We start from the raw sequence: 23,102 nt of genomic DNA, 5'->3' as shown, positions 1-23,102 counted from the left end.
CAAACCAATTAAATCGTTCTTAAATGGTTCTTTATTCCAGAAAAAATAGCGAAACCAAAAGCATAAATATTATCGATAGAAAGTAACCCAGATCAATTATAAGTATTGAAATAAATTAGAATTACGGTAATGTGTTTTCCTGAAATATCTTACATCTAATGAAACTAAACAGTATTTAAAAAAGTGCATAATAATCAATGACCTTTAAATTTATTTCACTCTTTCCTGTTTTTCAAAGCTGCATATAAGATACGATTTAGATTGGCATTTGTGGCAATCAGGAATAGTCATTTGCTCCGGACTGTCATTAATTCGGACTTTTTAATATAAGGTTTTAAATCGAATATTCGAATATATTCGAATAATGACAAACGAATATTCGAATATCGTTTCCAGTATGTGTTCCCTTCCCTACTTTCAAGTGATTAGTTCTTGCAATATTACAAGACCATAAAATGTCATCTTGTTTTGCTGACGCACAATCTGCGCACGCCAATATGGCTGAAGTTCTTTTGTTCAATTGCTTTAATTATCATTTTGGAAAATTTATTTTGCAGCATAGAACAGCTATTTTTATTCAGTGTTTTCCTATTTGAATATTATGTTTCTCGTATGTAATATAATATAATACTTGTTTTTGCTTTATTTTATAGGCTAGAAAAAATAACCTTTTGTTAATGTGATCAAAATCTATTGTACGCTCGATGGTTTACTTGTTATCTGGATTAGCGGCCAACATTTCAATACCTTAGGTAACCTTAGGTGGTTTACCACCGCAGGTCTTTGGAACCTCTGTAGCGGCCTCTTCTTGGTCCTCACTGGTTACTAATCTAAATGTGTTCCTTCCGGTTATTATTGTGTTGTATTCACACTTAAAGTCATACATCATAGGATGATTACTCCAATATTAGTCCAGGCGTCTTTTAAAAGTGTTCTTGTTCTTGGCTGTAACGATATTGCTTGGTAAATTATTGCACACGTATACGATACGGTTTGAGAAAACGTTCTTGCGAACGTCCCGTGCACATCTGTGTTTAATAATTAACTTTCATAGTGACCTATCGTTGTGTTAATGTTCAGACAAAAAATTCCAGCTGTAGTTCTTTTGTCATATATATTGTTCACAATCGTGAATGTTTCTATCATATCTCCCCCTAGCCGACGAAATTTCAAAGTGGGTAATTTAACAAATTTAAGTCTTTCTTCGTATGACGTATCCTTTAGTTTTGGTAACATTTTGGTTTCTCTTTGTTGTACATTTTCAATGCTATCAATGTCTTTTATTGTAGATAGATTTCATACGCTACTAGCGTATTCTAGGTGTGGTCTAACGATGGACTTGAATAATAATCTGAATATTCTGTTATCTAGATACTAAAACTAGCGTCTAATTAATCCCATCATTGTGTTGGCTTTATTTGCTTGGTTTTGTACGTGTTTATCAAATTTCAGTTTTGTGTCTATTGTTACTCCTACATCTTTTTCGTTTGCAACGCTTTCTAGTAAAACTTGGCCTCCTTCATATGTTGGCATAGTCTATGATCTTGTCCAAGGTTTTTCGTTGATACTGGCAATACTTTGCATTTGTCATGGTTAAACTTTAACAACCATATTCGGCCCCATTTAAACAGTGTATTTATATCTTCTTGTACAATCAGATGATCCGCCGTGGTGGATGTCTCAGGTATATCTTTGTATCATCTGCAAGCATGAAAACGCTTTGGTTAGTCATTTATGGACACCACAAATATGATGGGTCCTAGAACAGATCCCTGGGAGATGCCACTGGTGACGTCCTGACATTGAGAATAGTTCCCATAGACTTGTACTCTTTGTTAACGTTTGCTTAAAAAGTTATGTACCCATCTATATGTTTTGGGCTAGTACCGTATATTTCCAATTTATAAATTCATCTTTTGTGGGGGACCTTGTCGAACGTCTTCATGAAGTCGGTATATATTTTGTCAATTTCACCGCCTCGATCATGTATTCTAGTCCAGTGGTCCAAAACTCTGAGTTACTGTAGGTTGGTTGATCGGGTTGATTGGTTTTTAAATAAAAACTGTCTATCACAAAATAAATCACCAGGCCTGTAGTTTGGGGCTAATTTTGTATCTCCTTTCTTAAATAATGCTGTTATCCGGCCGATCTTCCATTCAATAAGCACACTGCCTGACTTGAAGGAACTATTGAATATATTACACAGAGATATGTGGATTATATCTGACAGCTTTTACAATACAATCTGGTGAAACCTGTAGACTTGGATGTGTTTACTTCCTTTAAAAGTTTATTCACTTTTACAATCTGTCTTGCCCATGGAGGGCCGCGAACCAGGAAGTGGAAATTTCCCGAGTGGTCACTGCTAGTTTTTTTCTTTTGCTTTGCCAATCAATTCCTTATTGTGTTCCCTTTCAGATTTGGTCATATCATGGGTCACCACAATTTTACTTAAACAGTTCATAGAATTCATGTTTTTGAGCGTGTGTAAGTTTTCATTATACATTTGTGGTTGTCAATCTTTTTGAATATTACCCTTGTTGGTCTTGGGTTTTCAGAGTTCTCATATTTTTTCTCAAGTGGTATCACGCTTTCATAACCTTCATGTTAAGTACCAAAAAAGTTCAACAAGTCATTGATCATGTTAATGCCACTATTCTTCCTGGCTGTTGGGTCATCTCCCTTTTCGATCTGTCCCTTATCTCGAATACCCGTTCCTTTACTGATATTTTAATCTCAGAGCTTGTTTGGTCTACTAGTTCAGTTTCAGTTTAACTAGCCCATTCCTTGGCGTTTAGTGGGGGTCGGTACTGATCACTGATTCCACTATCCAAGTTTTTATTGAAATCATTACAAAAAACGATAAACGCTGAAAGACAGCGGCTTGTAAGACAGTGAGTATAAAGTCATGTCAATAAAAAAGAAAACCGTTGTTAACGACAAATTGCTCTGCAAGAAGAATATTTTAAATTCATGAAATTTATAAGTGGCATGTGGTTTACATGCAAATCTAATTAAACAGTTAATGAATGCTTATAGTTTGACAAAATTGGCAAAGAAACGAATACAGATTATCAACGTGGAAGAAATTGAAATTAATCTCCTGAATAAAGATGGTAAATTGTAATTAAACTGAAGTCAGTGAACCACTAAAACAAAATATGTTTTATTCATGTAGTGGGAACTTAAAATTTGAATAATGACATAAAAAGACCTGTTTTGAATGTATTATAGTCGTGATATTATTGTTGTTACCCGCATGACTTGTGCTTTTCATTTCAAACATTTGTACAGTAGTGCAAAGTTAAAGAAACATTTAAGTGTAAAACCTCCTAATTAATTTACCGGACACAAATGGTTCATTTTTAGAAACAGTGCCATTGACTTTGCCATAAATGTCTTAATGCAACCTTAAGAAACCTATGTTTCTTGCAATCGACCTACAGACAAATTTAAGTACATCACCTCCAGCCAAAATCAAGTTATTGAGATTTAGCCATTGTTCTATTTCAAGTAAGTTACCTTGACCTGAAAAGGACACGACACAACTATACACCAAGCTATGTCTCTGTGCAGGGTTATTATAAAAATTGGTCCATGCAAATTGAAGTAATTGACCAAACACACCTGTTTTTGTTTGTCATTTTAAAAAAACAGCAACCCTGAGCTTGACCCGACTAGTCCCAAATGCAAGCATATGCTATGTCTGAATGTAACATACTTATACTTTACAGTTTTGTGAAATATCTTTTCGAAATTTACTGAGGTCATTGCACGAAAAGTGACATTGACACTTGATCAAATATTTTCCCAAGTAACGTCTCCATGCAAAATATATATTTACCAAATTTCGTTAATACTTATCAAAATATGTAATTAAGGTAAAGTGGCATTTCAGTTTACTGGTGGAATTCATTTAAGAGATGGAATTCATATTTCAGGGGAAATACCAGATTATAGGCGGAATTCCAGATTATGGGCGGCATTCCAGATTACGGACGCATTGTGAATGTTAGTTTATATCAGTTTCAGTTAAGGAACGGGAAGCACTTGAATGAAGCCTACTTATGTCCTTATATACTTATAGCCATATCCGCCGAATTTAAACAATTCAAAAATATGTATTTACTATAAAAAAGGAATACTATGTAAATTTAATTTTCATTTTATATAAATACAAAATCATATGTTTTAAGTAGGTTAAATTTAATGTACTAAATGCTTAGCAAGTACGGTTTTATTTAAACAATTAAAAGCATGAACATGAGATATTTCATTTGCAAACACATTAAAAACGTTAACGACCATATTTAACTATTAACTATTATTTCGACAGTATGTGAACAAGTCCCTTAAATAAGTTTGTAATGATATGGCATCCTAAATACTCTCGTTGACACTGAATATTCTTACAGATAAACTTCATCGATGAATTTGTGTACCAAATGTTTAATACTCCTTCAAAACAAATAATTCTAAATAGTGTTTCAAATATACAAACAATTCTAAGCCTAAAAGCACGCTTAATATACATATTAAGTCCACAATTCCGTCTCCGTTTTCGTCTGTCACAAACGTTTCACTGTACAATTCTCCCGGATCTGTTTTACGCAAGGAACATTCTTTAGAATTACGCCTGGAACATTTCAAATAACGAGTAAATATAAGGGTGTAAAAATTGTAAACGTCTTAGGTCTGGTCGGCATTCGAGCATTACATGCAAATTCCGCCTCTATTCCTCCCGGATTCGGAAGCAATTTTCCGTAAAGATTGTCAATCAAAGATCCTGTTGTCAAATTATGACTGTCAATTGCAGAAATAAATAAAAGCGCCGTGTTGACGAATACAATCGAAGCCTTTAAATCGTTGGACAAACAACTTTAGACACAAACAGGAAATCAAGACCACTTTGATTTTGCAACTGGCCGATTTTTCACAAAGTGGCACATAACAGAGCTAAAATTAAGTTAACTATTTTGCTATTCTCTCACTTTCACAGAACAAACTTACATTAAAGGGTTTCTATATAATTCACTTTGTGACTTATTGTTTACAGAGTTTGACAAGTGGTTCTTGGTACCTCAGTCTTTGCATACAAATACCTGGTGACCACATAAACAAAGTCATAAGTACACTGCAGATCGACATGTGATCAAAAATTCAACGGAATCTACGCAACAAACGATCTTATACAAATCTTTAAATCAAACCTGGTGACATCTACATAGTATTGGACAGAAGCTGATCTAACGTGTGCAAGTTTATTTGCAACACTAGAGGACATAATTTTGGTTTCAAATGTTGACTGCATTCTTTCCAGACACTGCCTTTGCGAACAATTCACACACTCAACTCAACATGCGAGTACTTTGTTTACCGTGTCCCATGAATAAAGATGCTTTAATAGCCGGATCATATATTGGTGCCTTTTGCAATTAAGGTTTATAATTTCATCCTTTATGAAGTCAAACAATTTTAACGCAACATAATATAAATATTTCTAATTGCTTTATTCGCTGGACATCATTTTTACTCTCCAACGGATAACAACTTTTTGGTGACTTATTCTTATACTCACGTTGTAACATTATAATAATGAACAGGTCTGGTGTGCTCAATATCTTAATAAAACCAGAGATTGATCTAAATAACATGCAAGTTCTTAAAATAAGGTCCTAAATTGGCAATACTCGTTCAATGTAATTAAAACTAATTGACAGGAAACCCGTTTCCTATTTTGAGAAAAAGGTTGCCTTGACCCGAGTTTCTCCAAACGCAATTTAAAACAAGAGGGCCAAGATGGCCCTGAATCGCTCACCTGACTAACCTTGCCACATCAACTTTAATTCTATCAGACCCATATACAATCCCAAGCCAGATTTCATAAATTAATACATTCTGACAAAATTTCATTAAGACGTGATGAAAACTGTGACCTCTAGGTTTGTTTTTCAAGATTAACAAGAGATGTATTTGTCAAAAACACAATGCCCCCTATTGCGCCGCTTTGAAGCCATATATTTGACCTTGACCTTTCACCACTCAAAATGTGCAGCTCCATGAGTTACTAGCAACCCCTGTTAAATTTTAAAAATTGTCATACATTAGTTTTATTAATTTAGCTAGATAGATATTCCAAAAAGCTTTCCAAAACAGTTTGAATTGTTAAAATATCCCCACCGGAATTGAAGTTTTGACAATTTTTGTCATGGAAATTATGTTGATTTATTGGAAAATATTGGTACTTATTACTACATAGTAAATGTGTCAAATTACAGCACCTTCGCCTTATGTTATTACAGAGAAATTGACATAACTTTTGTTCTAAAGAAGATATTTATTACTATAATCATCATGTGTGAATAACAAAAATAAACAGTTTACAACAAACCATTTATAGAAGTACATACATCATAACTCAAGCACATGTTCATAAAATAAGCATATGATAAATTTACATTACATGAGCACATGATATCCTGAACATACATTTTAGCAGAAGGCCATAATCCACATCATGTGTGCATAACAAAAAAACAACAACAGTACAACAAAACATGTATAGATATACATACATCATAACTCAAGCACATGTTCATAAAATAAGCATATGATAAATTTACATTACATGAGCACATGATATCCTGAACATACATTTTAGCAGAAGGCCATAATCCACATCATGTGAGCATACAAAAAAAACAGTACAACAAAACATTTATAGATATACACACATCATAACTCAAGCACATGTTCATAAAATAAGCACATGATAAATTTACATTACATGAGCACATGATATCCTGAACATACATTTTAGCAGAAGGCCATAATCCGCCTCAACTTCAATCCAGCCCAAATCCTGAAAGCACGTTTGAAATCAAACTTTTCCATTGGTGGGCTGTCTATGGACAAAAACAACAAGTTCTCCAAGTTTTCAATTTTAATAGAATGTCTGAGAGATGTTGAATGTCAATTCCCTTTCTACCAAGCAATTTAACTACATTATCATATATGCTCTCTGCATTTGTTCTTTGAAGTTCAGCCACACCTAAAAAGTAAGTATGTGGCAAAGCCATTCCAAACTCAACAGTTTCCAAAAGTCTAACGTAGGTCTTAATTTTGCTTCACTGAAATGTCTGTACTCTCATCGATCATGATACTGTACTTGCATGATGTCTGTATCTTCTGGAGAAGATCACTCCTCAGAACGTCTGCCATACAGTTTTGAAATTCCGACACACTGGAGCTGTGTTCATATGACGTGTGGCTGTCAAAACGAAGGTCATTGAGCTGGGTTGCACCCTGAAAATATATTAATATTTGCATCCTGAAAATATAATTTATGATTTCAAATATATTTTGCTCAATATTTGTAGCAAACTTAAACACAATCAAATTTTATCAATCAATTTAAAACAAATCAAATTTGTTTTAAAGATGTTTTATTTATTTTTTAACTGCAAGACAAACAATCTGTTCAGGTCTGGAACCAGCGATGATGCGAGAGTATGTTGTGCAGCAAAGTACACATTATTCATAGCCGACACTACAGCCGCTTCACTTTTGGATATTGCTGCAGCCTGCGCATTTGTCATTGATGTTTTCAGACTTTAAGCTTGTGAGGCCTCTTTATGATCTGAAATATAACAAAAATATGCTAAATTTCAAAACAAAAAGCTCATTTTGAAAAGTGTCAATATATATTTATTATGAACATAACAAAATATTATTGTTATTTTTAATATATTATTAATAATATAAAAATTGTTCATGCATATTCATTTTAATATTGATTGTCATTCTTTTTTATTACCTTTTGATTTTTCGTGTTTTGAAATGTTGTCTTTTTTCAACATACTACACCTAAAGTGAATGAATTTGATTTTTGAAACTGTATGCATATTTTGCAATACATCGTTTTTGATTTTGCATTATAAACTTACCACTTGAATTCCGAAAGCCAAACATCTTTGAATGATCTATTACCAGATTTGATTTTTTTAGACCGTGTCATTAGAATCGTAAGAGTCCAAAGGACGCTTATAGACCAGTTGAATGTTATTGTTTTACATTCGGGATTTTCCGCGCATGCGCACTGACTGGTTGGCAAAAAACACGTTACAGTAACGTAAAATATGTATGAAGGGCTTTTGTTTAGTCAATAAATTGGTAATAAAACCGAAATAAACATTAAACTATTAAAAATATATCATATTTAGTACCGAATAAATGTATATTCACAAATAAAATTTCCTCTTCATAAAAATACAAAGTAGATATAAGCATAGAGTAAACGTGATCGGAAGACAAAATACCGACAATCCACAAAACAAAACAATGCATACCGGTAAGCCGTATTCTTTCTGATAGTGAGACTTAAACAAATTAGATTTTAACAATAATAAAACATATATTAATTGTATTATAATTATAAGTGGCGTGGATAGTGTTATTTTTTATCAGCGATCGATAGTGTCAGCGGTGCATTTAATCAATTATAAAACAAAGCCCTAAAAAGCGGAATACATTACAATTTTTAAATAAATTGTTGTAATTTTTATTTTACATTGAATGAATTTTCGTTTCGTTTTCATTGAATGGCAATATTAATATAATTTAGCACACAAACGGAAAACCCCTGCATATTATGCAAATTTAACTGTCTTTGCATGTATATTGAAATCTCTTTACTAGTAATAAGGAGTGATACAAATCTAGCGTTTTATGAAAAATGCATATATGTATTTTATTTAACGCAATTATTTACCCGTTTGTGATTGTTTGTGTTCATGATGGTGTTCCGTACACTGCAGTAATTTACAATCTTTACACGTAATAGCGGAGTTTACTTTTGCCGGTACCCGTTAAATACCTTAATTGCGTAGCAGTAAAATTACACAATATTTTAAATGTATAATTATTAAACAATGTATTATTATGATTAACCTGGCTAATATATATATATATATATATATATATATATATATATATATATATATATATATATATATATATATATATATATACACTAGTTCCTGTTAATCCATTTCCGACAAATGTCTTCTTTTTTTAATGTTTAAATATGTTATTGAAGCAACTGTTCAGTATATTAGCTTCTAAATTTGGCTAAAATGACTGCTCAATATGCCAAAAGATGACATGGAGGTATCGTAACATGTGTTAAATGACCAGACACTGATCTGCCACATGTGGTTTATGCAGGGACCCAAGTATAGGTCCCTGGGTTTACGACACAATGTTTTCTTTGTAATTGTTTGGACAGTATCCGATCATAACGAGATAATCGGGTTGTGATGAACAAAGGTGCAATTAAACACCGGGATATAAATGCTGCAATAAAGAGTGTAAAAATTCGTGTGAACGATTAAATCAAACAATTACATGAATCAAGAGAATTTAATAAATGTGTAACTAGGCAAGTTTTTTTTCCACAGACCCATAAAAAACATTTTACGGGTCTTTGTTTTTTTTCCCAGACATATAAAGGTTCAAATTAGTTACCCTATGTTGCGTACATAAAATTGACATATTGGTTGTCTGTTATCATCCTTATTTGTTTTCGTTCATTAAATTTAATTTATTCTGAAAGAATTTCAATTTCTGAGCATGTTTCAACTAAAAATGGTCGCGAAGAAGTGACAAGTAGAGAGATTTTTGTGGTAACCACATATCGAGCTCTTAGATTATGTTCCACTCCAGTTGTTAGTAAAAACAAATAATAACAACAATATAATCGTTCAAAATATGCATTTTCTTGCATGCTAATGTATTCAGACATAATTAGTAAAATTATATTTGATATTGTGCATGATTATCCTTAAACACGATGATTTTTTCAACAGTCTCTATATGCGCTTATATGAATTCTACCTCTTTTTGCAAACCAGTGGGCGGAGTCTAAACTTTGCAGGTGCGCGTGACGTCACTCGTCTACTGGTCTATTGCCTATGGTCGCCATAGGGTGCATAATGGCACAATCGTGATACATCGGCTATCTCGGATTCCTCCGTATTGATTTATGAAATAAATCGTCTGCTGATCCAGAGTGCATAATGGCAGTCAAAATTTCCGACACTTTCGCCGAAAATATCCAGGGTTTTATACCCGTTCATCTATCGTCATTCACAATTGTAACACATTTAGCCTTAGCAAAAGAAACTTCAGCGTACAGTTTATATAGTATTGACATACCTGTAAAAAAAGTCGCGCCAGTCAAAAATCATAAAAAGCGACATTTAAAGTTATGGTAGCCAGAACTAATTTAGCCTTTAATCATTACAAACATTACGAACTTCTCGAAATTAAACTCAATTATCAACTTCTTTACTTACGTTCATTGTGTGACTAAGTTGATAATTCGCTAACGGCTTTTATTCAAATTGATTGAAATTGGCAGAAATCTTTAATCAGATGTAATTGTTTATTTAAGCCGATAAGATGTACGATTACACCATTGTTTTCACACCAGTCATTATCCCCACGTTTTTCGGAGAAAAAGTGGGGATATTGTGGTGATGTGCGTCTGTCCGTCCGTCCGTCCTGGCCACCTGCTCCTCCTACACTATTAGCACTAGAACCTTGAAACTTACATACACAGACCTGTTTACCCTACCGATTGCTTCTCAGTAGTATGGAGGGCATCTCTCAGTAGTTTTGGGCTGTTGTCAGTAGTTTTAACCTTTTCAATCATTTTGAGCATTAAAACACCATGACTGGGTCACATATCAGTTTAATGGTAAATAAAGCATTAGATGAATTTACTTGCTAATAATTTAATCTGTTAAGTGATTTTTTATTTGTTACAGCCTGTGGCATTTGGATTGGGAAAATTAGCGTGATAAACCATGAAATTGGATAAAATAGCGCGATAAACCATGAAATTGGGAAACATTAAGCATTATAAATATGATTATAAGTAACAGAATTGTTTTTAAGTGCATGTTTGACAGCATTTTTATATTATAAAGTGCTGCTTTAACGTCTTCTTACAATGAAGACAATATTTAGTTAATATCCATCCACATGCATATTAAACTTGCAATAATCTATAGATTCTTAAATACATCATTTGATCATAAGCTCTTTAAGAGTAGCTATTAATATAATTCAGTATTTTTTAAAATTAAATATCATAAGGGGAAAACATAAACAAATATTGACAAACACCCTTTAGTGTTCTTGTTGTGTTAATGATGTATTAAATGGAGTTAAAATAATATATTGTATTTGTTTACCTTTCAATATCTTGCACTTGACAACCTCAGTTCAATGCTATTTCATTAAACTGTACAGCGTAACAAACATAATAAAGCATAATATGCATATGAATCTGAGTATTATACAGATCCACTAACATATAAATCAAATCATATTTGTCTCTTTCCATTTTCGAACGATACGCATTGTGAGTAGACTGAACACCAATTTTCCAACACTCGTTTCCGTGACGCACATTTACTGTGCAGATTTCTGATAAATATTTGTTGTTGTAATTTATCTCAAACGTAGTATTTTGCGTTAATTAACACACGCATTACATTATTCCCTAATGACCATATGATATCCGTTGTTAATTTGAATGGTATTTATTATTTTCGCCGTTAATCGCAATTTCTCGTCCGCTTGCCGCCATCTGTTCTGTGTTTTTCTTGAACCCCCTTTGTAGAGGAACCAAACAATTGTTTGTAGACAGTGAATAATCCTCCACCGAATATAAACACTCTATATTACACGTTCACACTATTCACTCCTTAAATCACACACCTTTCACTAGAATATAAGTCTATCCACTAGTCGCGAATATATGCGACTTAGAACTGTACGCGCGATTTTTCATTAGTTGTTAAAATATTAAATGAGATAAAAATAAAAATAAAACATTAAGTGAAAGTTCATTTACGGAAGGTCGGAGAGTGCTTCTGTACATATATTTGAATTGTATTGCCTTGAATAAAAATACCCAATAAACTTTATTGCCAGTTTAATTAAGAATTATGCCCTTCTTTAGTTTTTTTTTTGTGTTTGGTACGGGGTGGTCGCTGGCTTGCATTGGTCACCAAGAGCAACTGACGTGTCCTGTCCAGACCGTACAACAACCGTCCACAATGCTTCTCACACTCGTGAAATTCTGTAGACAAATGGGTTTTCAGGAAAGTCTTTAAAGTTGGCCAACTGTTGATGAGTATGTAGAGCTGTTCGTCTACGGGTAAAGTATTAAAGGAAGTCTCTGTTATCGCCTCCCACTGACGTTGTCTACCATAATTGACTGTCTAACACTATACAGGGCACTACACTTGAGCACAAAATGTTCTGCGGTTTCATTTTCTTGACCACACATCTGACATGTTGGGTTTATATCATACTGGTTAAAGTTCTTACGTTTTGTTTGGAGCATGTAAGTCCCTGTGAGTAACCGTACCTTTGTTTTTAACCGTTCTGACTCTCTGGCCGTATATTCCAATGAGAGCAAAGGGAGAATCTTACCAGGCACATACTTATCTTGTCACAAGAAAAATAATGTGGAATATAAGGGTGTTAAAGTGTCTATTTGATCACTCCAGTAGCTATGAACCGCCTTGAGTACACGTGTCTTCCATTTTCCCTTCTTTGATGTGTTGTCAGCTAAGTCAGCAACAGTCCCCAACTCGTACTTCCACATTATATGCTGCACTTGTATGAACCAGGATGAGCGGTCAACTGATTTAAAGCTAATCTGACGTACAAGTAGCGCCCACTCAATACTGTTTTTATCTTGCGAGCATATAGTATGTAAGAAAGTCAGTGCCTGTATGTGAATTTGTGCTTCGATCGGTAAAAGTCCGAATAGAAGATATACTGTCGCATTGGCTGTGTTGTCTGGTAGTCTAAGAATTTCTTTAACAAACTTTCTTTGGAATGCTTCGAGACAGTTAATAATGCGTTCAGGAGGTAATAACAGTTCCAATCCATATAAAAGCACGGGAAGAACATAAGATTTGTAAAGATGAATAATGGACAGTACATTTAGTCCCGCTTGCCCTTTGTAACCACTACCGAATATACTATATGCCTTTTTTCTTGCTTTTTTTTAAATTTTCATCCACATTAGCTTTTTGGTTGTTAAGCATAGAGTCAGTTCGTATAATACCGAGATGTATAGCTCTTGGCACAGATGGGATTTCGTCATTGTTCATGAAGAGGGGAGTAGACACGCCCTTTTTACGTTGGTGACTAACATGGATATGCACGCTCTTGGTAGGTTGTAACAGGTATCGCTCCATATTGGCGAATTCTGCTGAAATGTTTAACAGTTCCTGAGCTTCATTGACCGTCTCGGCACATAAGCATATATCGTCCGCACAAGCACTGGCCGAACATTTGACGTCACCGATAGTGGATCCCACCCTGGCTTCTTGTAGGCGATCAAGCAGCGGGTTAATGTAGACCTTGTAAAGGTCGGTGCTCAGTACTCCTCCCTGTCTAACGCCCTGCTGACCACTGAACTCAGCCGAGACACGCCCCTTCCACTTAACTGCACTAGTGGAATCCCTATGGAAGCTATCGATTAGGGACCAATGTTTGTCGGATACTCCAATGTGACCCAGTCGTCGCATAAGGTGTTTGTGGTCTACCACATCAAACGCAGATCTCGCATCCAGAAAGATCAAATGCATTTCGGATCTATTGTCATGACATTCACGATACAGTTCTTCTACTATAAAAGCTGAATTTAGCGGTGAAGAGTTCTTAGTAAAGCCCCGTTGGAATATATTCTGGCTGCTCTTTATGTTTGGTGCTATCCTATCACGCAGTATTGCTTCAATGACCTTGTCAATCACCGGTAGAATTGTTATGCCCCTGTAGTTACCGACACATTGGGTTCACCTTTGTTTTTGAAAATGGGAGTCACCACACCTCTCTTCAAAGCCGCAGGAAACAGTCCACTAGCAAATACATGGGATACAACCTTTAAAAGATACTCAAAGGTGCTGTCTTCACAGTTCAATATATGTTCGACTGACATGTTGTAAACATCAGGCGCTTTACCAGTATTCAGACTTTTGACTGCTTTTTCAAGTTCAATTTTAGTTACAGGTTGGACGTATTGATTGCGGTTCATATTCACAGTCAGTCCGTATTCAATATTAACGATTTCATCATATACATTGTCGACAAAGTCATTGGCAGCCTGTTGCCCAAGAGCTTCAAAATGATCATGAAAACCACATAAAATTTTATCTTCTTGGTACCGTTGGTTACCTACGTATAAATCAGTAATAAACCTGCCCTGCTTGTTACGTTGGCTATTCACTAGCTTATGAAATGTTCTAGAGTCATATTTCCTGCTTTCATTTGTCTTCTGTTTTAGTTCATAGTCTTTTTTCGCAATTGCCTGCCTAACACTGGATCGTAGTACCCTCTTAGCCAAGTTCTTTTTAGTTAACAAACTACTCTCTTCACGCGGTCTACCCGCCCGCTTCCAAGCTGTGTATGCACTTTTCATGTTCATGACATTGTTTCTAATTTCTGGGTCCCACACCCTTAACTTAGGTTTAGAATTAAACGGTTTCCTTCTACTGGCAAGATTTGACGCAGATTCACTCATAAGCTCACAGAAATCTTAAACAACCTCCTCGACATTATCATCATCAATTTCAGTTTCTAGGGTTGCGAGACCGTCCTTGACCCTAATAAAATATACGTGTTTATCAATAGTTCTCCAGTTCACCCTAGTGCTTATTACGCTGTCTTCTTGCTTTATATATAAAGTAAAATTACACAAAAGTTCAACCTTAATAGGATAGTGATCCGATGTATTTGTCCGCAGGTCATTAAGGACGACCTTTCTTGAAGTGATTAGCACTGATGGCACGTTGTACAGAAAAAAATCTATCTCGGTACACTCATTGCCTCGAGGGTCAAGGTATGTTTCCCCGGAATTCTCAAATTTAAGATCAAAGTCATTTACCAGTTCTTTCAAGTAATTGAGTCTTCTAGATCCATGAGCCCCTCCAAGATTTTCATTAAAGTCGCCGCCCAAAAGGATATAATTGTCAGTGTTATATTTTAAAATGATTTTCCTTAACTGGTCCACACAATCGCAAAACTCAGTCACATTACCGCTCAACCCCCGACAGGGCATGTATACAGACACTATGACTAATCCCTTATTGTCCTTGAAGTTAGAAAGTTGCAGGCATTGAATTTCCAACGTCGTCAAGCACGGTCACTTTTGGATCAAGTTCTTTCTTCCATAAAACACCTACCCCGCCAAAACCTCGCGGAAGCTGTGTAGGCAATAATGGGTCATTATAATCTGTACCTTTTCCAACAGAGTTTATGTTTGCGTGAGCTTCACTTAAGAGATCAATTTGAGACTGAAATAGCCAATGTTCTTGCACAAGTATAATATCGTTACACTTAAAAATGTCCGCTATGGCGAGTGTACTAGTCACAATGTTCTTACAATTAAAAGAAGCTATCCCTAACGTTTTTGAAGACTCGCTACCAGGTTCAAAACTAACACTCGGTTCCGACCCTTGTGCTATCTGGGAATGTTCCGATGTTTGACGTGGTACAAAAAAGGATGCTGATCAGGAAAGCTCCTTACACTAGTGCCCGCCGGTAGATACATCAACGGTTGACCATGGAGATGTCTAGGCACTACTGACACATGTTCGCTATCACGGTCTACACTGTTGCGGTTCGGTACGCTCTCTACTCTGTCACTGTAGTGCATTGCTGTAGAAACCACACTTGTCGTTGACAGCGTAACAGGGGGACAGCTGTTAATGTTCGTAAGGACCGGCGCAGCTCAAACACTGGCGGCGGCTGTCGAAACCACACTAGTCGTTGACCGAGTTACAGGGGGGAACGCTGTTAATGTTCGTTAGGTCCGGCATATCACAAACACTGGCGGCTGTCGAAACCACACTAGTCGTTGACCGAGTTACAGGGGGAACGCTGCTAATGATCATAAGGTCCGGCGTAGCACAAACACTGGCGGCGGCTGTCGAAACCACACTAGTCGTTGACCGAGTTACAGGGGGAACGCTGTTAATGTTCGTTAGGTCCGGCATATCACAAACACTGGCGGCTGTCGAAACAACACTAGTCGTTGACCGAGTTACAGGGGGAACGCTGCTAATGATCATAAAGTCCGGCGTAGCACAAACTCTGGCGGCGGCTGTCGAAACCACACTAGTCGTTGACAGGGTTACAGGGGGAACGCTGTGAATGTTCGTAAGGACCGGCATAGCACAAACACTGACGCCGGCTGTATGCACACCTATATTACTCGCGGCCTCTAGTACACTATTGCTTGAAACAATATGGCGCTTATTGTGCGGAACAGAGATATTCTCGCAATTAGTATCATGCAAAAAATTGTCTTTAAATATAAACTGCTCAAGTTCACTTTCTATTTTGTCAAAAACAAAGTTAGTTAGTCTATCAAGTAATTTAGTCAATCTAGCCTGTATCGTGCTATTACAGCCAGTGTGCACATTTTCTCGCGAAGACTCATTAGGAATTGGACCGGCATCATGCCGCTTATCATTAACACATTCGCCCGCCTCTAGACGTTCAAGTCTCTTAGCAACCGTTTGGAGTGTAATTTGTAATTCTTCATTACGGGCTTCTAAACGTTTAAAATAGGATTCTAATTTATTAAGGTCTTTAAGTTTTTCTTGGTTTTTAAGCTGGAGAATCTTAACCTCTTCTTCCTTTTTCTTTACTTTCAGTTCACGTTCTCGTATATCACTCAACTTAGTTAAACAAGAACATTCTGCACTACTAACTTCAACACTCTGCACTAGCTTCTGCCTGGAGGTATCGTTGCTACTTTCGCGCGACTCGACACTTGCAGCACTAACAGTAGTGATTATCTCTGACTCTTGTAACTGACCACTGTCCATTTCATCGCATAAGATATCGAGAGCCACCGTGCTCTCTGTTACCTTGGTTACCTTTGGAATTTGTAAGCGTAAATTAGAGTCTGATTTAGATTTTGACATAAGTTTTGGTTGTTTCTTTTTGTCAATATGTGATGCAACACAGTATGTTTTTTAAGATGTTTGCTCACCAAGGCTATCACCAGTTTATTCGCATTCATTTAACGTTTTAGACGGTGCACTTGTGTCAGAAGTTTTACAAAATCTACAGCAAAACGACTCGTCAGGAGACGAAGCCAACTGTTCAATTTCATCTTTCTTCAGCTTTTGGCAATGATAATGGATCCAATGAGAACCTTTGGTACACAGCACACTATTTGTTTTGCATGCACGGTTACAACCTGGGCATTTATCAGAGTCTTCTCTACAGTTATTGATGGTTATCGCTGCACAAGCTGCAGACAGAGCATTTGTACTTTGTTTTGACAGAAATTCAGTCAACTTTTCAACCAGCAGGTCATTAAACACTTTCAAATCTATATTGTTGCTTACACACAGAAAGTCTACAATAGCATTTATATTTGGCATATCGTCTTCCAGAAATTCCATACAGTTTTTACCATTAAGGAGAAATCTACTTGTGGTTACATAAACGTTGAGCGTATACCTGACACCATCGGCTTTAATGACTCTATAGACCCTTTTGGTTCGATTGACTACAGTATTGTCAAATGTGTCTGTGACTTTCACGTTACAATTTTGCTCAGACAGTTTATTAAAGTACTGAGAGAGTGCAATATCAATTAATTCAAATAGCACTGCGTCGGTTGAGAAGACTATATTGCCTTCACTGAGTTTGTATGATACGACCTGAGCTCTTTGAGCGGCCTCAAGCTTGTTCCTTAGCATTTTGTCAATGTTCAGGGCATAGTTTTCAAACTTCTGTGTTTCTGCTTTCGGCAGAGGTTTCTTATTTCGAACTTCCAAGGCCATGCTTACCATACGACCACCCCTCACGTACCAATATGAATTAATCAAAGGATAAACAGTGTTATTTTAAAGCTGGCTCTCACGACCTACTACCAAGTGCAACAATGTTGCAATTAGAAAAAGATACACAATCATTAAGATGGCTATCTAAGGGACAACAACGATGTGCCTACAATAACCCATAGGGACGACGGTAAAGCTACTTGAAAAGTCGTAAAAGTGTCTAAATTTGAGGACACTAAACAGTGTTATTTTCACACCAGCACTCACGGCCTGTGACCACGTGCAATCGATAAAAGTTACAAAATCATAAAAGCAGTTTAAAAAACAACAAATTGTCTACAGTAAAACATTGGGGCGGCGATAAAGCATCTTAGAATGTCATAATAGGGTCTGATTTGAGAACCCTAGACAGTTTTCTTTTTTACACTGGCACTCGCAATGTTGCAATCAGTTAAAGTTGCAAGACCATTAGGATAGCTTGAAAAAAGAAAACAACAACAATGGATTGCCTTCAACAAAACATAGGGATGATAATGAGGCTACTAAAATGTCATAAAAGGACTAAATTTAAGGACCCTAGACAATTTTCTTTTCACACCGGCACTCGCTACCTGCAACACGTGCAACAAAGTTATTCACAATAAAAGTTGCAAAGTCATAGAATAGCTTGAAAACTACGAATTATCTACTAAAATGTCATAAAAGGGACTAGATTTAAGGACCATAGACAGTTTTCCTTTTCACAACGGCACTCGCGACCTGCACCACGTGCATCAAAGTTATTCACAATAAAAGTTGCAGTCATTAAAAAGCTTAAAAAACTACGAATTATCTACAGTAAAACATAGGCACGGCAATAAGACTACTAAAAATGTCATAACAGTTTCTATATTTAGGGTCACTAAGCGTAAAAAACAGTTTTAGAATGCCCAAAGTAAAACAAGAGCACCGCCTTGCGGGTGCAGACCGCTCATCTATTTTCTTTTTAAAGGTGAAGGGACTCTCATTTTCAATCACAAAGGAGGGAGGAGTGGAGTGAAGAGGGGTGTATAGTGTGGGGTTGTGGACATTTATTACATTATCTTCCAAAAAAGCGAAAAAAAAAAAAAAAAAAAAAAATCGGCGGGGGGGGGGGGGGGGGGGAATAGTGTGAGGGTGTGGTGATAATTTGTGAGATGATCTTAAAAAAAAAAAAAAAAAAAAATCAAAAAAAATATTGGGGGGGGGGGTGGGGGGGGTGGGGTGGGGGTATAGTGTGAGGGTGTGGTGGTCATTTGTGAGATGATCTTAAAAAAAAAAAAAAAAAAAAAATTAGGGGGGGGGAGAGGGGGGAGGGGGGGGGGAGGGCACGGGGGATGGTTTGGGTGAAGTCTATTGTGGTATGTCAGGTAAGAGTAGTTTCAAAGTATCAATCAAATCTAATCATAAATAAAGAAGTTATGGCAATTTTAGCAAAATTTAATAATTTGACCTTGAGAGTCAAGGTCATTCAAAGGTCAAAGTAAAATTCAAGTTGCCAGGTACAGTAACCTCATGATAGCATGTAAGTATTTGAAGTTTGAAAGCAATAGCCTTGATACTTCGAGTGGATCGAAACACAAAATTTAACCATATATTAAAAGTTACTAAGTCAAAAAAGGGCCATAATTCCGTAACAATGACAACCAGAGTTATGCAACTTGTCCTTTTACTGTACCCTTATGATAGTTTGTGAGTGTTCCAAGTATGAAAGCAATATCTATGATACTTTAGGGGTAAAGTGGACCAAAACATAAATCTTAACCAAATTTTCAATTTTCTAAGTATAAAGGGCCCATAATTCCGTCCAAATGCCAGTCAGAGTTACATAACTTTGCCTGCACCGTCCCCTTATGATAGTTCATAAATCTTGCAAGTATGAAAGCAATAGCTTTGATACTGTAGGAATAAAGTGGACCTAAACACAAAACTTAATCAAATTTTCAATTTTCTAAGTATAAAAAGGGCACATAATTCTGTCAAAATGCCAGTCAGAGTTACATTACTTTGCCTGCACAGTCCCCTTATGATAGTTAGTAAGTGTTGCAAGTATGAAAGCAATAGCTTTGATGCTTAAGGAATAAAATGGACTTAAACACAAAACTTAACCAAAATTGTCAATTTTCTAAGTATAAAAAGGGCACATAATTCTGTCAAAATGCATGCCAGAGTTATCTAACTTTGCCTGCCCAGTCCCCTCATGATAGTAAGTAAGTGTACCAAGTTTGAATGCAATAGCATTGATACTTACTGAGAAAAGTGGAACTGAACGCAAAACTTAACCAAAATTTTCAATTTTTTAAGTATAAAAAGGGCACATAATTCTGTCAAAATGCACGCCAGAGTTATCTAACTTTGCCTGCCCAGTCCCCTCATGATAGTAAGTGTACCAAGTTTGAATGCAATAGCATTGATACTTTTTGAGAAAAGTGGACCTTAACGCAAAACTTAACCGGACGCCGACGCCAACGCCGACGCCAAGGTGATGACAATAGCTCATTTTTTTTTTCAAAAAATAGATGAGCTAAAAATCCAAGATGGCGGCCACTATCGATTTCCTTTGTCCACGTACACACGCAGTTATTTATCTACACCGAGCACACAAAATTGGGAATTTGGGCAATGAACAAAAGTCCTGTCTTTCTCTTAAAGCTGTTTCTTGTATTGCCGCATCTCCTCCACCAGAATAATGAGTTAAAAATCAGTTAAAATTTAAGAGCATAAAAGTACGTCCTTCCACCAGAACACCGTCACCGCACCACATCTTGGACGTGTGTAAAAACAGGCGTGCTCAATCCCGATACATCGACTATCGTCGGTATTCTCCGCAATAGAGAGAGAGATAAAGACACCACCGCCACCAACATCATTATTTCAAACAAATACTTGGTCTTGCACTTTTCATGGGCCATACCAATCAGCTGGTCAAGCCAAAAATAAGAAACAACCACAACTAATTTCACGATTTTAGACAATTACCTGGTCTTGTGCTTCTCATGGGTAATACGTATCAGCTGGTCAAGCCTTACATAAGACACAACCCCAATCAACATGATTTTATTAATTTCTTGATCTTGCACTTCTCATGGGTAATACATATCTGCTGTTCAAGCCAAATATAAGACACGGCTACCACCAACATCATTATCAGACAATTACTTGGTCTGGCACATTTCTACTGATAGTAAGTATCAGTTGGTCAAGCACAATTTAATACAAAACCACCATCATCCTTAATTCAAGCAATAACTTGGTCTTGCACTTCCGATCCGCAATAAGTATCTGCAGGTCAAGCCAAATATAAGTCACAACCACAACCAACATATCTTTATTTCAGACAATTACTTGGTCTTGAATTTCTTGAGGGGCAATTTGTATCAGCTAGTCAAGCCAAATATAAGACAGAACCACCAACATCAATATGTCAGACAAATAATTGGTCTTGCATTTCTCACTGGCAATTCCTATCAGCTGGTCAAGACAAAGATAAGACACATTACCAATGCCAATATCTTTTTTTCAGCCAATTACTTGGTATTGCACTTCTCATTGGCAATAAGTATAAGATGGTTATGGCAAATTAAGACACAACCACCACCAATTATATTTTTTTTAAGACAAATGATTGTTCTTGCACTTCGCATGTGCAATAAGTATTAGCTTTTCAAGCCAAATATAAGACACAACCACCACCAATATCATTATTTCAGACAACTACTTGGTTGTGCACTTCTCGAGGGCAATTATTATCAGCTGGTAATGCCAGTCTGTAAGTTGGTTTTGCAAATCTAAAAGGCAAATATTTTTGCAAGCCATAAAAAATATAATACACCGCTACCAAGTTACCAACATCATTATTTCAGTCAATATTAAAGTGAGTCTTACATGAATCAAATGTAATTATATATAATAATAAATGTATTACTAGCTATAGACAATACGTACAGGACATCACCACAATTATAATTTGAAACAATATTTTGGGAATATAAAAAATGGGAAAAAGCTAGAAATAATCATTAGAAATATAAAATATTTCCAACACCAGCACAATTATTTTGGTTAATCACTTGACGAATGATGAAATAACTGTAAATATATTACAAAATAAAACAATATTCACTTTTTGGTTTCCATATCTTAAGTAATTTTGGCAGGATTTAAAAAAAATTTTTTTTACCAAGATAACAAATCATTATAATTCAATCTAAACACTAACAGATACTTAATACCTTAAGAATTAACCATATTTCCACATATAAGCGTTCACAGAATGTGTGATATCTAAACGTTTTAAGTATACTTGTGGTAAAACTTTAGTATAAGCATATTCATAAAAAATTGGGTCCGGTTGTAAGCACATTGTTTTTAAAACAGTGACCGTTTTAACCTGTGAGGCCGTTTTACCTCGGTGACGTTTTCATTTTTACCAGTAATAATTTTCACCATTAATGTCCGGAAATAACAACAACCCGAACAGTAGTTTTTTGCATTCTTGAGGTAAGGTCATTTTGTTCTTTTAATATTTACAAAGCTACTAAAAATTCAAATTAATAAGTGCTACTTGTATCGGACATCGGTCTTAATGTTTTCACGGTCAGCGGGTTTGTAATTCTCACGGGGGTAACGTGAGAAATGCAAGACTTCGGGTTTATCTTAAGAAATTCACAGTCTTGCAATTCTCACGCTACACCGGGTCTGAGAGTTTCACTCATTTTTTTATGTTTTTTAATATTAACTTCTTCATTTCTGCACCGATTTACTTCAAATTAATACTGAGCCTCTCTTTTTACAATACAGTCAATCTCAACTATGCATGGCCCTATTACCAACCCTGGGGCGCCCCGCCCACATAGGCCACGCCCACCCAAAATTGCCTTTTACTGTAATTTCTTCATTTCTACACCGATTCACTTCTAATTGATACTGAACTTCTCTTATGACAATACGGTCAATCTCAACCATGCATGGCCCCATTACCAACCCTGGGGCTCCCCTGGGTCAAACATGCGGCGTGGGGATACGCGTCGGCCTCTGCCGCGCCATTTCTAGTTTTTCTTTGTCTTGATGACCGGTTCTGACCGGTGTTAATGCCGACTGCGTATCAATTTTTCGAGTCAATAACACGGCGATGAATTGAAGCACAGTCTACAGCTGAAAGAGTTTATTATCTGGGACGGCATTCATCAGGAAAAA

At 36.1% G+C, this 23,102-nt stretch overlaps 1 protein-coding gene across 1 annotated transcript in view; it reads right to left on the bottom strand.

Annotated features, from left to right (window-relative positions):
• The window catches only part of LOC127832453 (pituitary homeobox 1-like), a 173,171-nt gene that overhangs the window by 127,259 nt on the left and 22,810 nt on the right, over window positions 1–23,102 (bottom strand). The gene's annotated exons all lie outside the window — the stretch shown is intronic.

The sequence above is a fragment of the Dreissena polymorpha genome, chromosome 5 (genome assembly GCF_020536995.1).
Source record: "Dreissena polymorpha isolate Duluth1 chromosome 5, UMN_Dpol_1.0, whole genome shotgun sequence".
NCBI lineage: Eukaryota > Metazoa > Mollusca > Bivalvia > Myida > Dreissenidae > Dreissena > Dreissena polymorpha.
Note: the sequence above shows the minus strand (reverse complement) of the source record. Positions and strands in the feature narration are given on the sequence as shown.